At 39.1% G+C, this 21,116-nt stretch overlaps 1 pseudogene; it reads left to right on the top strand.

The window, feature by feature from the left end:
• The first annotated feature begins 12,936 nt into the window (after window positions 1–12,936).
• Window positions 12,937–13,400, top strand: LOC136378680 (myosin regulatory light polypeptide 9 pseudogene; annotated as a pseudogene).
• Window positions 13,401–21,116: the final 7,716 nt, after the last annotated feature.

The following is a 21,116-nucleotide window of genomic DNA, read 5'->3' as shown; positions in this document are numbered from 1 at the left end:
CTGCGGGAGGGGAAGAGAGAGACAGAGACGAGGGGGGGGGGTGAAGAAGCAAACGGGCGCTTCTCCTATGTGCCCTGGCCGGGAATCGAACCCGGGTCCCCCGCATGCCAGGCCAACACTCTACTGCTGAGCCAACCAGCCAGGGCCAACAGATCTTATAATGTCAAGAAAAACATTGTAGAAACCCAGAATTCAGGATATGAAAACATACAATCACCATAAAATTATGTGAAAATTCAGTTTTACCCTATAAAAATAATAAAATTTAGGTTGATGACCAGTTATGCAACTTGCCTAAAATAAACGTATTTCAGCTAAGTCACATTTTCCATAGAACCAGTTGTGAGAACAGCAGGTAAGCTCCTGCTTCCCAGCTTTGAAGTGAGATTGTTAATACCTTGTCTTATGGAAGAATATGATGTTCTGGATTTGCATTCAAACAATCCCCAGTATAGGTGGTGATCAGGGAGGCAGCAAGAAGATTAGAGAATAAATCAAACAAAATTGGCCATGTTGTACGTGAGGGCAATTTGACTGTGACATCTGTCACTCCATTGATCTCTGAGGTTGATTTGGTTGATCTGGCTGGCTAGGCACCTGTCACCTTCCTCCCTCACCAGTCCATGTGTCCCCTCCGAAAGCTGCATGCTCTGTTGAAGAGGATGACCTTCTCAATAGAGGAGAGGACTGACTGTTCTTTGGGCAAGGGTATACAACTAGCTGCTCTCTCTTGCTAGAACCTCCAGGGTTCTGGGTAGAACAAGCTCTCAAGGTCAGATGTCAGAGAATGTAAGGTAGTCAAGCTTCCAAGACTCCGGACACATCAGAAAGAGGTGCTGCATGGGCAGTCTGCCTTTCTTAAAAAAAAATGGTCCATATTAAAGCTGGGTGATGGCTACATGGAGGTTCATATCCTCTCTAATTTTGTTTATGTTTCAAACTTTCCATAATAAAAAGTTTAAAAATTATATTTAAAATTTTAACTTTGCCTTTTTTATTACTATTTCAAAATAATCAATGCACATTTATAAAAAAAAATCTAGAAAGGATGGTAAAGAGTAAAGAGGGGGAAAATCTAGTATGCACGACCTTTTCCAACACTCAAATATCACATACAATAATAATGTAATAATGTCACTCTATAAAGGCAAATTTATCAGCAATCCTAGCAGCCTCAACTAATCCTTAACTTTAATGACATGATTTCGCCAGTATTGAATGAAGCTGGTATTTCCTCATGTTTGTGAAAGTGAGGGATGCTAAAAATGGCTATAAAATACATTGTGCTACTTAACCATCCAGAAGTTGTGGTAATTGCAAGTTCGTTAACCAATGTGAATAAATAGATACCTTAAATTAATGTGTTTATCCTCCATGGTTTGAATGAACTCTGTCAGGGAACCAAGGCGTCATCAGGTCAATTACTATCTGTAGTAGCTTTGTAAAGTACCTTGTAAAAGTACTGAGGAGCCATTACTGCCTACAGAAACAGCAAGAGAGGTCATTTCAACTTAACATAAAGCCCGTATCTCACATTTTAATACAATTGTACTGTATTAGTTATCTATTGCTGGTTAACAATCACCCCCAAAATCTCATTTCCTTATTGCAAAGGTCTCACCATAGACTGCCTGAGTGTGCTTATGACGCGGCAGCTGGTTTCCTATGGGGAAAGTGACCAGAAAGAGAAAGAGAACAAGCAAATGAGAAAGTACCCAAAATAGAAGCCACAGTCATTTAAAATCTAGTCTTGGAAGTAAAACAGACCAAACCTAGTTCATTGTGGGAGGGGAACACAAGGATGTGAATACCAGGAGGCAGAGATCATTGGGGACCATTTTGGAGGCTGGTTACTACATGTAGAATACAAAAAAAAGAAGTAGTTCTTAAATATTAAAGATAAGCTACATGAAAATGGATTTGCAAGGATTGTCTTTAAGTGAAATTGGACTCTAATCCATCTGGGAGAATTTTGTTACTAAAGTAACGAGGGAGCCAAATGATAACTTCCAATCATGTAAGACTTTCAAAATACCTTTACACTGTAGATCTCTCTGTATAAAAGCAGAGTACCCCATCAAGCACTTAAGCCAGGGGATTACTGAGTTTATCTATTCAGAGCTGAAAAGAACTACAGTAGAATTGCTGCTAAACTCTGTTTCATCCCCATTGTTTCCAAATGGAGTCATGCATGCATCTGCCAAAGCTCAGTTCCTGGTTTCTAGTCCCATTCCTGGTGGACTTCAATCTTATTTTACCAAAAAGCTATAGTCTGGCTTTTTTGTTGATTTGTAATTTTCACCATCCCAGCCAAAGAATCATGGTAAAAGAAAAAGAATATACAGTATATGGTTTTTGCCTTCAACAAACTTAAAATCTTTATAAATTGGCCGTCCCTAGTTATCCCTAGGCCCCGATTTATACATACTAATTTCTAAGTTATGCTACAGTCTCTTTCTCTGGATTCATCACTGATTCAATGCTTATGTGTTGGTTTCCAGCACTTGTAGTTTTGAAAAAATATTTTAGGGTTTCCTACCATACTTTGAGAAGGCAATTCATCATTGCAAATAACTCAGCCCAGTAACGTAATATGTGGATAAACCATTGAAATAATAGATAAAGTCTATAGTCTACCTGAGAATCATTTTTTCAATGATGATGCTGATTAGATTATAATAAAGCATGTGACCTAATGGCAATAGATATCTTCTTATCAAAAATAGACTAACACTCAAAAGTAGCTCTAGCCTGACCTGTGGTGGCACAGTGGATAAAGCGTCAACCTGGAAATGCTGAGGTCGCCGTTTCGAAATCCTGGGCTTGCCTGGTCAAGGCACAATGGGAGTTGATGCTTCCTGCTCCTCCCCCCCTTCTCTCTCTCTGTCTCTCTCTCTCTCTTCTCTCTCTCTCTCTCTCCTTTCTAAAATGAATAAATAAAAAAATAAAAAATAAAAAAGTTGTTTAAAAAAAAGTAGCTCTAAAATCAGTAACCTGTGCAAACTAAAGAATGATTATTTCGGTATAATAGAAGGGAAAAAGATGAGTGACATTTTTTCACTTTCATAATAGCTATCATGAAAGAAATGGGCTTTATAATAATTTTACTCATTGGTAAAGGGGAGATAATCGTTTTTATAATTGGTTAAATAATAGATTAACTCTCTTTTCTGGAAAGAGTTTGATGCATATGACTATTCATTCTGAGTCTAATAGTCATTATTAATCATTATCTCCTCTCAACCCAACAGTACTCTCAATATCCTATAATTCTCAAGTACAGATTCCTTTTTGAATCTTCTCTTGATGATATCAGAACATGTGGAATTAAATTGTCACATATTTTCTTCTTGTCAAGATAATTCATTTGTATCTCTTCAAAAAGGATTTTTTTCTAGTACCACTCTAAAGAATATAGTTCCCAAAATTCATACCCAAAATTAAAATAAAATATTTGTTACTCTTCAACAGAGTTTATTCTGGTTCATTCTCTATGAGTTATTAGATTTACACAGCCAAATTATGTGGGTTTTATTTTAGGTTCACTTTAGTAGATACTTTTTCCCAGGGAAAAACTCTTGTTGATCCTAGCAGTAGGTCTAATTCCTTTCTAATGTCTTTATTTTTAAGAACTCCCACAGACTGCCTTAACGTTGACCTTGACCATAGATAGTTTATTCTAGATGATGATGATGATGATGATGATGATGATGTGTGTGTGTGTGTGTGTGTGTGTGTGTGTGTGTGTGTGAAGTGGGGGGCAAGAAGGGTAGTACAGAAAATAAATCTTGTTTTAAACAAACATGTAAGAGAAGCCTCAAATGCTCACCAAAGAATAAATGATTAATAGCAGATTCTTTCATAAGAGCAAGTTTTGATAGTCCAGAAATAGAGAAACCATAAGAATACCAGGCACCTAAAAGAGGGTTAGGAGAGGTCAGGCAGAACATACCTACATCCAAGATCAGTCTTTTGTTCTTCTATCCAAGTTCTGCCTTAAGGCAGACCTCCCCTACAATGACTCCCATAGCAATTAAAATGAATGTATTTATATGTTAAAAAAGAAACTAATTTTACAATTACTCTTATATTTCAGGGAATTGTCCCTGATACCTAGGCAAAACTTGAGAATGAATTAACTAAGAGTAACATAAAGGATGGTTGTCCTTTAAGATGAGAGACAGATAAAGAAGAAGTGAGGTATTATCTAAATGGATCTAGACGTTAACAGAAAAGCATTCTCAAGTTATACATATTAAAAGGGGAGAAAGAAATATCTCGCACATACTGCCAAACAGGGAAGGAAAAGTAATTAAACCATGTAAAGATAATTGGTGGGTTTTTTTGGGGGGGTGACAGAGTCAGAGAGAGGGATAGATAGGGACAGACAGACAGGAAGGGAGAGAGATGAGAAGCATCAGTTCTTCGTTGTGGTGCGTTAGTTGTTCATTGATTGCTTTATCATATGTGCCTTGACCATGGCACTACAGCAGACTCAAGCCAGTGACCTTGGGCTCAAGCTGGTGAGCTTTGCTCAAACCAGATGAATCCATGCTCAAGTTGGCGACCTAGAGGTTTAGAACCTGGGTTCTCAGCATCCCAGTCCAATGTTCTATCTACTGTGCCACCACCTGGTCAGGTGATAATTGGTCTTTTTTATTTGTTTTTAATTTATTGACTTTTTTAAAGAGAGAGAGGGAAACATTGATTTATTGTTCCATTTATTTATGCATTCATTGATTGATAATTGTATGTGCCCTGATTGGGGATTGAATCCACAACCTTGGTGTACTGGGATGATGCTCTAACCCAGTAGTTTTCAACAGCCTGTCCACCAGAAATGCTGGTCTGCGAAAGAGTTAACCACACAATGACTATAGACTATACTCCTCTTATGACATCATGGAGGTTAACCTGTGGACTGGCACAAAATTTCTGGCTGACCGGTGCTTGAAAATCACTGCACTAACCAACTGAGCTAACCAGCGAGGGCTTTTTGGTGTGTTTTTTTTTTTTATGGTTTCTGTATAGTGGTTGTTTTATTCCCAAATTTTATAAAATAAATTAATTAGATACCACAGCTGGTCTTGATTTGAAGTAGAATAAAAAGCGAAACTCTTTGGATCACTGATAGAAATGGCTGGTATATATAAATATTTTTAATTGCTGAATGTATTTATCATGAGGACCTGATAGTATACACACCACTATAATTCTGCCCCCTTGAAAACTCCTATTGTTCATTAATTTATTAAAGGCTCTGAAATTTCTCTTTTTCTCTCTCTCTCTCTCTCTCTCTTTAGAAAGAGAGAGAAAGCAGGAAAGGGAAGTGCAGGAAGCATCAACTCATAGTAGTTGCTTCTCATATGTGCCTTGACTGGGAAAGCACAGGGTTTCAAACCAGAGACCTCAGCATTTGAAGTCGACACCCTCCCCTGTGCCATCACAGGTCAGGCCTGAAAATTCTTTGTGACGTTGTTTAAAACAGTGTATTTACCCATAGAATGCCCCCCACCCCAAACACCTATTTTAGCATTTTGGGATACACTGGCATAAACTTAAAGGTCCTACAGAGCAAGTGCTCAAGATCCATAAAAACAATACTAGCGCTCAAAGGACAGTGATCATTGGTAAATCCTTCTGTGAATGGTAACCCAAAGTGGTTGGTCTGAAGTTTAAATTATTAATGCCCTGAATGAAGGTCAGAGGATCATGTTTTTAACATTTAAATATGATACTTAAGCTAAATTGATGTCGTAAAAACTTTTTCTCATAGCTATAAGGTAAATTCAGCCAATTGGGCAGAATTGAGCCTTTTAACTAGACTTAGAAAGCTTATTGCACACACAAACTCTCACATGTACACATATAAACTTAGTGTTTCTAAACATGGAAGCCATATCTAGATGAGTGACCAAAGTTTGTGAGCTTGCTGATTCCCAAGGTGAAAGAACAAGAATCCAAGATAATACTGAAACAGTCAACAAATAGTAGCATAAAAAAAGCAAGGAGTTAGTACTTTTTAAGATGAGGGTGGTGTGCAGATTTAGAACATTAGTAAGCCTGACCAGTGGTGGCACAGTGGATACAGCATCCACCTGGAACACCGAGGCCTAAAGTCACCAGCTTAATCTTGAAGTTGCTGGCTTGAACCTGAGGGTACCAACACAATCCTAAGGTCACAAGCTTGAGCCCAGAGTTGCCAGCTTGAGCCCGAGGTCACCACCAGTTCAATCCCCAGTCAAGGCACATGTGAGAAACAATCAATGCACAACTAAGTGGAGCAACGAGTTGATACTTCTCTTTCTTTCTCTCTTTCTCAAAAAAAAAATGTTGTTGAAAGGAAGGAATTTAGCTATCTCAGCACAGTGAAAGAATTCTGATGCTTCCCAATGTATCCCTATTTTCTTATTTGAGAGAATGAAGTTTGCCGTGGTAGGAAAGTTGTGTATGGTGGAGGACGAGAAGCTTAGCAGCTCTGCTTTGTCTTTGACATCTAACCTGAATTGGCAACAGCATGATAGACAGAATGGGATTCAGAAGTGGAAAAAGTGTCATAGTTGTATAAAATGGACAGATTATCTCCTACCCTAAATTTCATGAATAATCTTCATATCCTCTTTCACCTTTTTTATCTAGAAAAAGAAAAGAATTGTCTTTGTGCATTTATTCAGTTTTTTAGAAAGTGACCTTCTAAAACTGCATCTCTGGCATGTTCTGAGTGGTTGTAAGCATCTTGGGGGTGTTCAGCTAATGGTGATAAAGAAGCTTAGATGAAGAGCACAAAGTCACACTAAGAGTTAATAAGGTCGCCTGACCAGGTGGTGGCGCAGTGGATAGAGCGTCGGACTGGGATGCGGAAAGACCCAGGTTCGAGACCCCGAGGTCGCCAGCTTGAGCGCGGGCTCATCTGGCTTGAGCAAAGAGCTCACCAGCTTGGACCCAAGGTCGCTGGCTCCAGCAGGGGGTTACTCAGTCTGCTGAAGGCCCACGGTCAAGGCACATGTGAGAAAGCAATCAATGAACAACTAAGAAGTCGCAACGCGCAACGAGAAACTGATGATTGATGCTTCTCATCTCTCATCATTCCTGTCTGTCTGTCCCTGTCTATCTCTGCCTCTGTTAAAAAAAAAAAAAAAAAAAAAAGATTTCCTTCTTTAAAAAAAAAAAGAGTTAATAAGGTCCATTCAGGATTCTTAATGCCTGCGTTTGCAGCAAAGCCAGATCTCACTTGCATCACTTTTAAACTGTCTTGTTGTTGTTTTTTAACATTGATTTTGTTTTTGAAAGTAATTTACTCAAGTAGTTCTATTAAATACTGACTTGCAATGCCAGCAAGTCTCATTATGCTGAGTTATCATGGCAATACCAAATATTTTGAAGACATTTACAGTCAAAGACATGTTTTGTTCTATTATCTATCCCTTGGTTGGGGAAAAAGGGGACTTGCTACAAATAGCAGGATTAGTGGGTCACAAAATAATTTACAACTCATGTGAAATCATGAACTTCTTATTATTGTTTTCATGGTTTATCATGAATAACATTTTTAGAAAGACTGGCCTAAAATGTATGCAAGCTATTAGTCATTATTATCCACAGGTCTTATCAAGGCAATGATGTCTGCTCACTTGGTAAATATAGTCTTTAAATTTACAAAGTTTCGGTATGACCTATAACTTGTATAGTATTAGTTCTACATTCTTCTTAATATATTCCAGGGTTACAACTTCCAAGTGCTTGGGTTGGCTGCACTTACAATAACTTATTTCTCCAAATCTGCTGTTGCTGCCACTGTTCTCTCAATCTCAGGAAGAAAGCTGAACATTCTCTGACTTGTCTCTTGTCCTAACACTTCTATTCCAACCATCGCCAGGTTATGCCAGAAAAAAAAAATCACCTTTTCCCAGTATTCCCACTACCATAACCTATGCAAGGCCACATCTCCTCACTCCTGGCCAATCTAACTTCCTCTAGGCTCCCTCTTCTGAGTTATTCTTACATACATTCTTGCTGGAATAATCTTATTAAAGTACTATTTGTAATACCTTCTAACAATTCTGACTACTCTATACCTTGATTATCTCTACAAACTCAGAGTACCCATAGTACTTCCAGTCTGGTTTGTACAGCTTAACACTTCAGTCTTCTCAGATAGTTTCATTTGAATTCATTTTTGTCTTGAGGAAAGAAAGTATGTTACGTTTCTTTTCAGATACTATAGTCCCTAACACAAGACTTGCTCAAGATCAACCCTCAGGGTCAAATTCTCCCAACTACTACTACTTTAAATGTGCTGTGGACTATTCTGTGCTATGCCAGGAAGAGTAAGATTATTTACTCATCAAGCACAGTGCTAAACTGTTTTCATAGATTGTCTTACTTAATCCTTTCAGCAACCCTTTAGGGTAGCACTCACGTTATCCGAATTTACAAATAAAGAAACCGCAGTATGATGAGAGAGTAAGTACCTTGTTATATAGTGGAGTCAGGATAAAAAAAAAACAGGTAAAGAAAGACCTCTTGCCTAATGAGTGCTTCCAAAGACAGAAGTTCTTCTTTGGAGTTTTCAAGTTTTCAGAATGAAGTTAGAGGCAAGGTTATTTCCTGAGAGTGAGCCTGAGAGATGGGAAGGTGAGCATGTCTGAGGAATGAAGCACTCCTGATTGGAGAAGCTGCAGAGAATGGGGGTGAGAGCTAACTAAGGACACATTTGCAAGCCTAGCTAAACTTGAGGAGCATGCTTTAGACTCAAATCTCATAGTTTGTGACAAACCACCCCAACCTCCCCCCATCACCTCTGTGCCAGAGCCTAGATAAGAGGGCAGAGAAAAGATGGTTGAGACTTGCATCCTTAGAAGTGACTCATAGTAGATACAAGGTGGTTTGCTCTCCTACAGATACAGGCAAAGGGCTGCCAGGGTATAGAGGTCAGAGTCTGAGAGGGATCCACTCGGCTTGAGGAAATTGGAGAAATCCCCGAGTATGGGGGAAATTTAAACTAGATCTTACCAAATAAAATTGAGCACATTTCAAACCTAGTCTACTGAGAAATGAATGGACAGAACACAAAAGAAAGAGCAAATTTAGGGGAAAATCATTAATTCAGTTGTCATATGTGCTGATTTTGAAGTGCCTACAGTTTTACCACAAGGAGATGTTCAGACTTGGAAGTTACCTCCTAAAGGTAATAGGTCAAGATTTCACACACCGAGTTGCCAGCACATGGAGAGAATGAAAAGTTATCAGAGAGCTAGCCCACAGTTTTCTCATAGATAAGGGCAGAAAGATAATACAGCCACCTGATGACTCTCAGAGCAATACAATGATCCTACTAGGCACCAGAACAAAGTTCTCTGGCCGTAAAACCAAGATGGAAGAGGAGAAAAGGCCTGGGTTATTTTAGGACATGGAGTAGGTAGCAAGTAACTGATGTAGCCCTCAGGAGTGATTAGAATACTGCAAAAGGAGCCGAGGGAAGATTCAAAGTTGTACAGAGAGAGTTGGCAGCAGAACTGCAAAAACAAGGTCACTTGCACAAGCTTGCCTGGATCTAGCCTCGCAGGAGCTCATAGCGAGGTCAAGATGACAGGGCAAAGCCTGAGGCGCCAATGCTCTTTTCTCATACCCTCTTCTGCAGTAGCTACTGTGCTTCCCATACAGAACTCTTCTGGTCTCACTGTCTCATTGACATGCCTCACATATCCATCTTTGCCCTAAAAGCCTATTTTAAATGCGAAAAGATCCAAAGGCATCAAGTTTTTAAAGGAAAATTACTGTTTTGTAGTTAAGTTCTAAACCCTGTGCACGTTTGTGTCTGGTTGAATCCTGGGCTTACATCTTAAGATTCAGATGTGTGAAGGCAACCAAAGAGTACTTGAGGATTGGCCCCTGGAAGTAGGCCAGGCAAAGCCCACCTAGCCATGTCTGCCTAAGGTAAAAATCTTTGCTGGTTAGGCACCACTTCCTTTACCCGTATTTGCATTTATCTATGAAATCAAATCTCTTTTATTGACCACCACTTGCTATAACTTTACATTAGATAAAAGGACACAATTTCAGCTCTGTGTAAGAGAACACAACTACCAGAATCCTAACGTTTCAGTCCCAAACCCATTGTTAGCTACCTGTGCTACTATGGTCATGTCAACCTCTTGGAGCCTTATTTCATCATCTGAAAAGTAGAATGCTAGCTGTTTCCCTTCTTCACATGGTGGCATTGAGATTCAAACCAACAGAAAATGGGAACATTCCTTTGTAGGATGACTATCATGATATAAAAATAAGGAATTGTTATATTTATAATTTTAGCAGTAGTAATAATTGTTATTAGCAACAGTAGTAAATGACAGTTTATTTTCATATAGTCTTGTAACATAATCACAAAGGCTATATATACTGGGATCTTAGCATTAATAGGTTCATCCATCTGGTACATGGCCAAGGTCAGTAACAGGCAGGGAAGGAGACAGGGAGAAAAGGTGGTAAAAAGCAAAGGAGAAGAGAGAAAGAGAAAGGATGAGGATAAAGAAGGGATACAGAGCAGGTAAAAAGAAAGGGGCAGAGAGAAGCAAGAGACAAAGGGAGGATGAAAAGAGAAAAATCACCTTCACTGACTTCCTTTGGCCTCCTGAAAGCACCTGTATTAGAGTTGCTAAGAAGCAGTTTTCAGAAGGGATTTTTCCATAAGCGGTCATTGAAATCATGAACTGAATTGGACAATTATGTTTTGGATAGATGTGGTCTTCACACATGATGCCTGGAGAAGGAGATATCAAAGAAGGTACTTTCAGTGGGAAAATATTAAAATTTTTAAAAATGAGCAAGGAAATAACCTGGCTCAGTGATTAGCCACTATTTCGCATGAGATCCAACCTAGCAGGAAAAGGTATATGGCTTCATTTTTCAGTACTCTAAATGAAATATCTTTTATTAAGTCCCTTGGGGGAAATGCGTATATTTTTATAATATATATCACCTACCTGTTAAACAGAAAAACGTCAATCAACAAATTGACACCGCTTCTTAGGCACTTAATTGTTAATTCTGGGGCATAACTGGAAAGTAGCAAAGCAGATGCAGTTTTTGGATTTTTTATTTTGATTGGCAGGACTGAGGAACTGGCATGGTAAGGGTAGTTTCAGTTCAGAAAAGGGGATGAGGAAAAAGAAATGTACCAAACAGTTACTGAAAGATTCAGATTTTCCATATATTTTCTATCTATGAAAGAAACTCAAAGTTTACCTTTTGTGGGATAACATAGACTTTTTTCCTTGGTGGTAAAGGATGCAAAAAACACCTTAAGACATATCCAGACTGAACTAGAGTAGAGCAAGACCTGTTCCTTTCTTCTCGCTCTCTCACTTTATCTCTCACTCTCTCTCTTTCTCTCTCTCTCTCTCGCTCTCTCTTTCTCTTTCTCTCTCTCTCTCGCCCTCTCTCTCTCTCTTTCTCTCTCTCTCTTTCTCTCTTACACACACATGTGCACACACATACACACACAACTTTAATAGTTTTTTAGGCTTATTTTTACATTTATTTTTATTTCTCATGTACAAAAGCCTAGAGTTGTACCCCTCCTCTCTTATGTGTTATGAGAGAAGGTTTAGGTACAATATGAAGGAAGTTAATTTAATAACCTTTTACATGTCAAAAAAAAAGTAAAAATCTACCCGATATGATTAATAGTTTGTGCTTCTTTTTGTCTTGAATTGTGTAGGTGAGGGTTCTTTTTCCTTAAAAAATAGATTGGTGAAAAGGAAGAGAGGCTGCACATTTACAAAGAGCCAGACATGTGACCTGAAATAAGAAGGAGACTGAGCTGGTTTCATTCGAAAGATTAACAATCATTTCAGACAACACGCTTCCCCTTCAGCCGAAAATACGGAAAATAGAGTGGCACAAATGAGGGTCTTGACTGTCCCAAATGTCTACAGGATAATTAATGTGCCCTTCACCCTGTTTAATGGGAGCCCACTGCTCCACTTCATAATGAAGGCAGGATCCCTTCAAACAGTAGAAAAAGGAGAAGGAGATTTTACATGTGTGATGTTAAATTTTTTAGTTATAAAGTAATTCACTAAAAATATTTTTAATTTTAAAATTAATGTTCATAGTAGAAAAGTTACAATGTATAAAAAAATAAGAAAGAAAATAAAAATAGTTTATAATTCCACCTCCCAGAGAGATGTGCTGATAATGTTTTGTTGTACATTTTCCTTGTATTTTTTCTTATACCATCTTTGCTTAGTACACTAAGAAAATTGTCATTTGATGTTTGATGATTTTAGCATTGCTAGTCAAGAAATGAATAAAAAATGCAAAAATAAATGAGAAACAATAATTGCACCCACGTGTACTGTAGGAAGCTGTACCAGCCTCCAGAACTAAGTATTCAAAGAAAGAACGCAGTTGTGAGAAATCAGCCGAGTGGAGCAGAAACAACACACAGAACATTCTGTCCTAGTACCGTCATACTGTTACCTCAGTCCATGACCTTAAGAAACTCATTTTCCTTCTCTAGCCTTCATTTTCTTCATCTGTAAATATGGTATTGCAGTTTAGCAAATCCACAAACATTATATGGTATTTTGCCTTGTGCTGGAGACCAGAGGTGACATGCAGGAAACTTCTAGCCTAATCTAGTGGGGTTTATAACTTAGAAATTAAAAGTAAGTAAAATTTTGTAATATCCCTGGAATTCTTCCTGAAATTTAAAAGAAGATAATTTGCAAATTTTGGTGTAGTTGCTTAAGATACTACTCAAAGTTCCTCAGGTCCTGAAATTCTATAACAAAGTACCACTAAAAATCAAGTGCATCTTTAAGATACCACCACACTGGGTGTAGAAGGGAGGTGATGGCGGCAGCAAGGGCAGCGAGGAGGGTCACTGACGTGCTTGGATTCTTGCAGCTGTGCAGGGATCTAACTGCCACCATGTCAAGCAAAAGGTCAAAAACCAAGACCACCCTGAAGCACCTCCCTCCCACCCTCTGCGTGCAACATCCAATGTTTTCCACGTTTGACCAGTCACAGATTCAGGAGTTCAAAGAGGCCTTCAACATGATTGATCAAAACAGAGATAGTTTTTACATGATATGGTTGCCTCCCTGGGAAAAAATCCAACTGATAAGTTTCTAGATGTCATGATGAATGAGGCTCTAGGTTCCTCATGATGTTTGGCAAAAACTTAAATGGCATAGATCCAGACATGTCATCAGAAATGCTTTTAATTGCTTTGCTGAAGAAACAACTGGCACATTCAGGAAGATTACCTGAGAGAACAGCTGACAACATTGAGAGATTGGTTTAGAGGCGAGGAAGTGGAAGAGTTGTACAGAGAAGCACCTATTGACAAGAAGAGAGATTTCAGTTATGCTGAGTTCACACCACTGGTGTGATTCAAATAATTTAACAAATGGTTCTCCACCCTAATGACCAAATTAAGTATTAAAAACTGACATATTGAAAGGTGGTTTATTATTTCATGCATTTAATACTTAAGAACAAATAAAGAGGTACGCAATACTAGATTACTGTATATCTCCATGTATAAGACACATTTTGAGGGGGGGAAATTTAGGGTTTAAAAACTGGGTGAGTCTTATACAGTAGTTGTAGCTTTTTATTTTTACTTGCATTCCTGCTTTTTCGCACTTGTTTTAGTGCTCATTGTTGAAGATAGTGATTCATCATCAGACACAGATGAGGACAAGCTAATGGATGGAAGTTCTGACAGTGATAAGGAGTTGTATGAATTTTATGATGAATATAACTTGAGTTCAATAACTATGTAATACATTTTTTTCAAATTCTGGACCCCAGAATTAGGTGCGTCTTATACATGGGATCATCTTATACATGGGGAAATGCAGTAATTACTGTATTATTTTCTATACAAATAAATGTAAACCTACTTTTCCCTACCCTGTATATTATTCAGAGAAAGTTATTCACTAAATATTTTCTGAACAATAATTAAACTTTATGATTGGAAAAAAAACCCAATAATACCACCCTAAACCGGTGTTAAGTATTTTTATGCTGAAAGCAATCAGTAAATTTGTTGAATGTTTTGGAGAATCCCACTTTCAAATCAAGAGAAAATCAGAGCTGAATATCCTGTCAATTTAAAGCCCACAGTTTCACAAAATTGGACAGTAAAAATTTATCCGTACTCAAGACCTTTCTCCTGATCTTTCTCTGCTCAACCACTTCTACCTTAATCTAGGAATTCAGTGACTTTATCTAAAGGCCCTTTGTTGAAAATTTGGTTTATTTAAATGAGATTGATGCTTGCTGACTCCTTTCATGTGAGTTTATATTACAAAAAGAGAAGATGAAGGAAAAGCTTGCTTATCAGTGTTTCAAATAAGTTAAGAAGATTATGATGATATATTAACACTGACCTTTAATTTCTACCTAGATTGAAACATTAACGAGGTCCAACCATGGCTCCTACCCTCTTTGGAATGTTAAGCTTGCCAGGACCTCAGTTACCTGTTACTTGTAGCTCATCGTCCTGTGAGCCCCAATAGCTGTAGAGGCCACTGTTTGCAACAGCAAACATGCATGGAGATCCCTGGCCAGCTATACCTATTCTCAATGCCACATGGGAATAAGGTAATTCATTAGAAGTTATAAAATTATATTTATTTCAAGTGTTTAAAATGTAAAATTTGGCCCTGGCCAGTTGACTTAGTGGATAGAATGTTGGCCCAGCGTGCCGACATCTCAGGTTCGATTCCTGGCCAGGGCACACATGAGAACCGACCATGTGCTTCTCTCTCCCTTCCTCTCCCCCTTCTCTCTCTCTCTTCCTTTCTCATAGCCAGTGGCTTGGCTGGTTCAAGTGTTGGCCCAGGGCACTGAGGATAGATTGGTTGATACAAGTATCAGTTCTAGACGAGGGTTGCTGGGTGGATCCTGGTTGGGGTGCATGTGGGAGTCTGTCCCTCTATCTCCCTTCCTCTCACTTAATAAATAAATATAAATAAACAAATAAATAATATGTACAATTTTTTGCTTGGTTATAAAAGACTAACGAACCTAGAAAGGAGGCCTGAGACTTGGCCGGGGCCTTGGGGCAAGGGCCCTAGGAGGCTAAGGGTGAAATTTAGATAAACTTAAGTCTTTAGAAAGGCTGCTGGGTTTCCTGTGTTGTGAGGAAAGTTGTTGGGAAACTGTAGACTTTAGTGAAGGAAGAATAATGTTTTAGACAATAACAGCTGTTGATGTGAATTAAAAAAGTGATAGGAAGTACTTCCTAGTCAGGAGCCTAGAAAGAGGAATCCACATTTGGATCCTGTCTCAGTTTAAGATTGAAATGTAGCAGAGAAGTCTCCCTAATTGCCTTCAGTAATTGACTTGCTGTCTTTTATTTTCTCACCCAAATCTATATAAGGTTTTGGGCCTTGCTTTTCATACTATGTTAAATTAAAAATCTTACTTAAAGCTCATGTTATATAATCCCCTAACTTTAAAACTGAGAAAACAAAGACACAGACTTGTCAAAAGTCAACTAGTTATTACTAGAACTTGCACAGAGCTTACTTCATATGCCACAAAGTTCCTATTTCCACAGCAGTGGCCAAACCTCTATCTGTTCCCTATTTCCTTCTCCTTTCTATAATGAAATGATAAGAGTGGGCAACACTAAATTGTGCTCAGAATATATAGTCCTAAGGATCTTAGGACATGCTCTCTTACACTTTGTTGTTCTTATGCTTTAATTCAGCAAATATTTACTAAGTGATTGCAAAGCCCAAGTCAGTACTAGTGTTGCACCGGCATGGCTGCAGCTAGCATTCACTGTAAAGAGTGCTTTTAAATCCACCAGAATAGGAAGGTCTGGGGGACTTGTACCTATATATATGTATACATATATATATATATATAGATATAGATATAGATATATACATATATGTATACCAATATAGATATATGTGTGTGTATTTATTTTTATTTATTTTTTAGTGAGAAGAGAGGAGGCAGAGACACAGACTCCCGCATGAGCTCTAACTGGGATCCACCCGGCAAGCCCACTAGAGGAGGTACTCTGCCCATCTGGGGTGTTGCTTCATTGCTCAGCAACCAAGTGCTTCTTAGCTCCTGAGGCAGAGGCCATGGAGCCATCCTCGGCCTGGGGACAACTCAGTCCAATTGAGCTATGGCTGCAGGAGGTAAAAAGAGAGAGAGAAATGTGAGACGGGTAGGGGAGGAGTGGAGAAGCAGATGGTTGCTTCTACTGTGTGCCCTTATGGGGAATCGAACCTGGGACATCCACACACCGGCCAACACTCTACCACTGAGCAAACTGGCCAGGGCCCAATAGATATTTTTAATTCAGTACAGTTAACCTGTATTTACTCATCTTTTTTTTTTTTTTTTGATGACCAATTACAGGTTTCCTCTTATATCTTCCTAACATCCTTGCCTATTGCCTCTGTTCAAAGTTGAACACAAGATTCTGGGAAAGGGGTGAGAAAGAAAGCCTAGGGTGTGACCCCCACAAGCAAATCTTGCAGTTTCCATATATGGGGCTTAGGAAAAGAATGAATGATTCTTAACGTCCTGGTCTGACTTTGGGCCTGGTTTGAGAGTGTGAAGATTCTGTCAAGAAGGAAAAGATAGTATTACTAAAAACAGTGCAGAATTGTTAATATAAAATCTCGTCCCTCCTTACAGAAATAATCTGATCCCCCTCACTGACATGGAATACACACACACACACACATAGACACACTGATAATTGTCAAGCCATGCTGCCTCTTCAGATCATGCTCTCCTACCAACCTTTCATCTGGACTCTCCACTGTCCCCTCCCTAGTACAAGTAACCTTATTTCTTTGCCTGTACTCTAGGCAAGATTCAATAGCCTGATTACTGGCCTTCCCACACCTATATTTGTTTTATTTTGATCCTTTCTCTATTCTGCACCCAGAATAACCTTTCAGAAATATGTTGCTTCCTGGTATGAAAGGGTAATGACTCAAGTCATGAATGGGGCCTACAAGCCATGCACAAAGAAGCTTTCCCCTGCCTCCTTGGCCTTTTTTGTGGCCCACCTACACTGGTGCTGCCACCAGCCTTGTTTCCCCTGCCCTCAGCCCTAACCCCAGTCTCTGCAGCCCTCCTTTTCCTTCAGAGCTCAGCTCAAATGTCACTTCCTCAAAGACGACTTCCCTAATATGCCGAACTAAGGGAGTGTCCCCTTCAGAAGTTCCCCTAGCATCATGCACTTCTCCTTCACAATGCTTATTATGGTTGCAATGATACAATTAGTCATTGAAAGACTGTCCCCTAGTCAGAATATAAACTCAGTGAAGTCAGAAACCACGGCTGTCCTGTTCACTGCTCTATCAGCATCCATCACAGTGATCAAGACCAGGAGGGGCTCATTAAATATTTATTGGATGAATGGGGACACTCGCGTTCTAGAGGTGCACATGGCCCCTCCCTTGATGCACCGGGTCTGGATCAGGAAGAACTTGTCCTGTTATTATATCTCCTATATTTTAACTTTGGTTTGATTATTTTTATCTTCTGTGCTTTTACATTTTATTCCCAAAAGATGAGAAAGAACTCTTAAATGGAATTGTAGCTGGCAGCTGCACCCACACCAGTGTTCTCAGAACATACCCTGTCTTTTCCCATTTCCTCTTTATACTGCAACTACCAAGAGTTTGGGTAACAAGTCCTGAACTCTTACTCTCGGTCAGCTGAAGTAAGATCCCTCAGGGTTCATCCCAATCACATGCCACTTTCTCTCAGAAAGCCTGCCTAGTCTTGTCTGAGCGCCTCTCCTCTTGCCAAAGTATTTTGTTTTTACCCCTGTTGAGAGGTTTTAGTCTGGCTTTTTATTATACTGTTTTGATGCCCATTTACCTAACCTACCAAACTCTATTCTCCCTGAGGGTAGGTACGCTGAACTAATATATTGTCTGAATCATTTTTATATCTCAGCATCTAACACAATGTTAAGTGCTTATTACACTAAATTGGTATAGTACCAGAGTGACTGGGGAAAGTCCTTTAGTCTTACAGTTCTGTTCATCAATTTCATTATATAGTCTTCCTCACTTCCATGAAGAAGTACAGAGACTAGAGACTTCCTGTTCTCTGCTTTTCCTATGAAACGTTTCAAAAATTACAGGGAAAGAAGAAAGGAGGGGCATATAAAATTTTAGAACAAACTGAGTTATGTCAGTAAATACATACAATTGGAAATGGAGCATGTTTACACTTAAGAGCTCTTCCTCAAATCAGATGATGAGTTTAAAATGCCGGCGTATCTGATGATATCTCAAAAAAGGAAAAAAATAGTTCACGTGCTAATAATTGAACGTGCGTTATTGTCTGAGGGGCAATACAGGCGTTATAATGCTTTGTAGTGGAAATCATCCTCCCTAATGTCTAAACATCTAAAACTTCACTGAAACCAAATTTATAGACCTAGAAATTTGGGTTTTAATCCCATTTCTGCTCCTATCTAGCAGAGTACCTTGGGAAAGTCGGATTAGCATATATAGTTAGTTGTGTTGCAATGAGGGCCTCATGCTACAGATTTTTAAATGGAAAGTTTCCTAAAGAAACTTTCTTTTATTTAATCAAACCATGTGTGGACTTGAGGAACGACAAAGTCAGGCCATGACTGTCAGGTGAGAAACTAGATATTTCTGCCATTATCAAATATATATTATAGCCCTGGCTGGCTTAGTGGATAGAGTATCGGCCCAGCATATGAACATCCCAGGTTCGATTCCTGGTCAGGGCACACAAGAGAAGCAACTGTTTGCTTCTGTGCCCTACCCCACACCTCATCCCCCATCAGCCTCAAGCACTAAAAATAGCCCAGTACTTGAGCATCAGCCCTAGATGGAGCTGCAGGGTAGATCCCAGTTGGGGTGCAGGTGGGAGTCTGCCTCACTATCTCCCCTCCTCTCACCTAAAAAAAAAAGAGATATACTATGATATGTAGGAAAATAAATCATTTTCAGATAAAAAACCTTGCCAATTACCAGTTAATTTCCATTGGCATATTTCTTCAGTTCAACTGGTATTAAAAGTCTGTTACTCAAAAAAAAAAAAAATTGCAGAACTATTAATCAGAAAACCTGTGCTCTGTGCTCACTGTGCTAGTTACTTGGAAAGGATGTTTCTTTTTTAAATTTTTGTAGAACTCTTCATGATAAGTGATTTTGTTTTCTTTTGTTTTGTTTTTATTTTTCTGAAGTGAGAACCGGGGAGGCAGGCAGGCAGACTTCCTCATGTGTCCGACTGGAATCCACTGGCGTGCCCACTAGGGGGCGATGCTCTGCCCATCTGGGCCATTGCTCCATTGCAACCAGAGCCATTCCAGCACCTGAGGTGGAGGTCATGAAGCCATCCTCAGCACGTGGGCCATCTTTTGCTCCAATGGAGCCTTGTCTGTGGTTGGGGAAGAGAGAGATAGAGAGAAAGGAGAGAGGGTGGGGTTGAGAAGCAGATGCTTTCTTCTCCTGTGTGCTCTGGCCAAGAATCGAACCCGGGACTTCCACACGCCGGGCTGACACTCTACCACTGAGCCAACCAGCCAGAGCCCATGATAAGTGTTAATTAGCCTTATTATACAGATGTCTAAAATGAAGTTCTGAGAATTAAGCAACTTGCCACAAGTCACCTAACTTGTACTACAGTGAGAGTCCAATGTACTTGTTTTTAACACAGACTGAATTCTTTAGATCTTGTTTTGTCCCCCTCTGTACAATTAGGAAATTTAATATTATCCCTGGAGGGGATAATATTAAATTTAACTTGACTTGTTAACTTTTAATTATAGTAAATTTCAAACTTGTACATGAATAGAAAGACTAGTACAATGACCCATTCCCCAGCCACAACAATCAGCACCTTATAGCCAGTCTGATTTCATCTGTTCTCCACTGACTTTCCTCCCCACCTCTTCCCCAGTGGATTCTTATGAAGCAGTCTAAATATAGTATTTGATCTATAAATATTTCAGTATTTCTCACTAAAGGGAAAGACTTTATAAAAACAGCCCAATACCATTAACACACTTAAAATATTAACAATAATTCTTTAATATCATAAATATCCAGTGTTTAAATTTCCCTGATTTTTTAAAAACAGTCGATTTGCTTAAATTAGAACTCAAGCAAAATCTTCACATTGTATTTGGCCAATATGTATTTCTTTAATGGGTAGTGCAAGTCTATGTCATTTTATTCCAGTAAAAACCTTGCACATTTTCAGCTTTGCTAATATTGCCAAATTGTTCTCCAAAAGAGTTGTATCAATTTAATTTCCCACCAGCAAGATATGAGAGCTCATGTGTTTCTTATCTTTGCTCACATTTGCTATTGACAGGACATTTTCTGTGGTAAGGGTAGAGTGAGGGAGAGGATTGGCTTTTTGTGTGTATTGCATTATTAATTTTTTAAGGCCCTGGCCAATTGGCTCAGTGGTAGAGCATAGACCTGGCATGTGGATGTTCTGGGTTTGATTCTCAGTCAGGGCATACAAGAGAAGTGTCCGTCTGCTACTCCACCCCTCTCGCTCTCCATTCTCTCTCTCTTCCTCTCCTGCATCCATGGCTCTATTGAAGCAAGTTGGTCCCAGGCTGAGGATGGCTCCATGGCCTCCTCCTTAATGGCTAAAAAGAGCTAGGTTGCTAAGCAACGGAGCAATGCCCCCCCATGAGCAGAGCATCGCCCCCTAGTGGGCTTGCCAGTGGATCCTGGTCTCTGTCTCTCTGCCTCACCTCCTCTCACTAAAATTTAAAAAAAATTACAACTTTGAATCAAAGTATAACATACACAAAAGTCTCTTTTACTCTATGTTTCCCCATCTTTGTTTTCCTTGTAATGGGACTGTTGAAGAAACTGGATTCTTCATCATAAAGCGTTTCCCACATGTGGATTTGATTGCATTTCTGTGACACCGGTTTACATGTTTTTCTGTTCCCTTTGCCACCGTAAACTTCTAGTTAGGTGTAGAGGTTTGAGGTGATTCAGGTTTGATTTTTTGTGGGTTTTTCTTTTTTTGTGGAGGGATGGGGACAAGAACACTTCATTAATGGCAATAAGTACTTCCATCAGGGAATAGTGATATCTAGT

This window comes from Saccopteryx leptura, chromosome 7 (genome assembly GCF_036850995.1).
Source record: "Saccopteryx leptura isolate mSacLep1 chromosome 7, mSacLep1_pri_phased_curated, whole genome shotgun sequence".
NCBI lineage: Eukaryota > Metazoa > Chordata > Mammalia > Chiroptera > Emballonuridae > Saccopteryx > Saccopteryx leptura.
The sequence above is the reverse complement of the archived record's forward strand: the minus strand, read 5'-3'. Positions and strand labels throughout refer to the sequence as shown.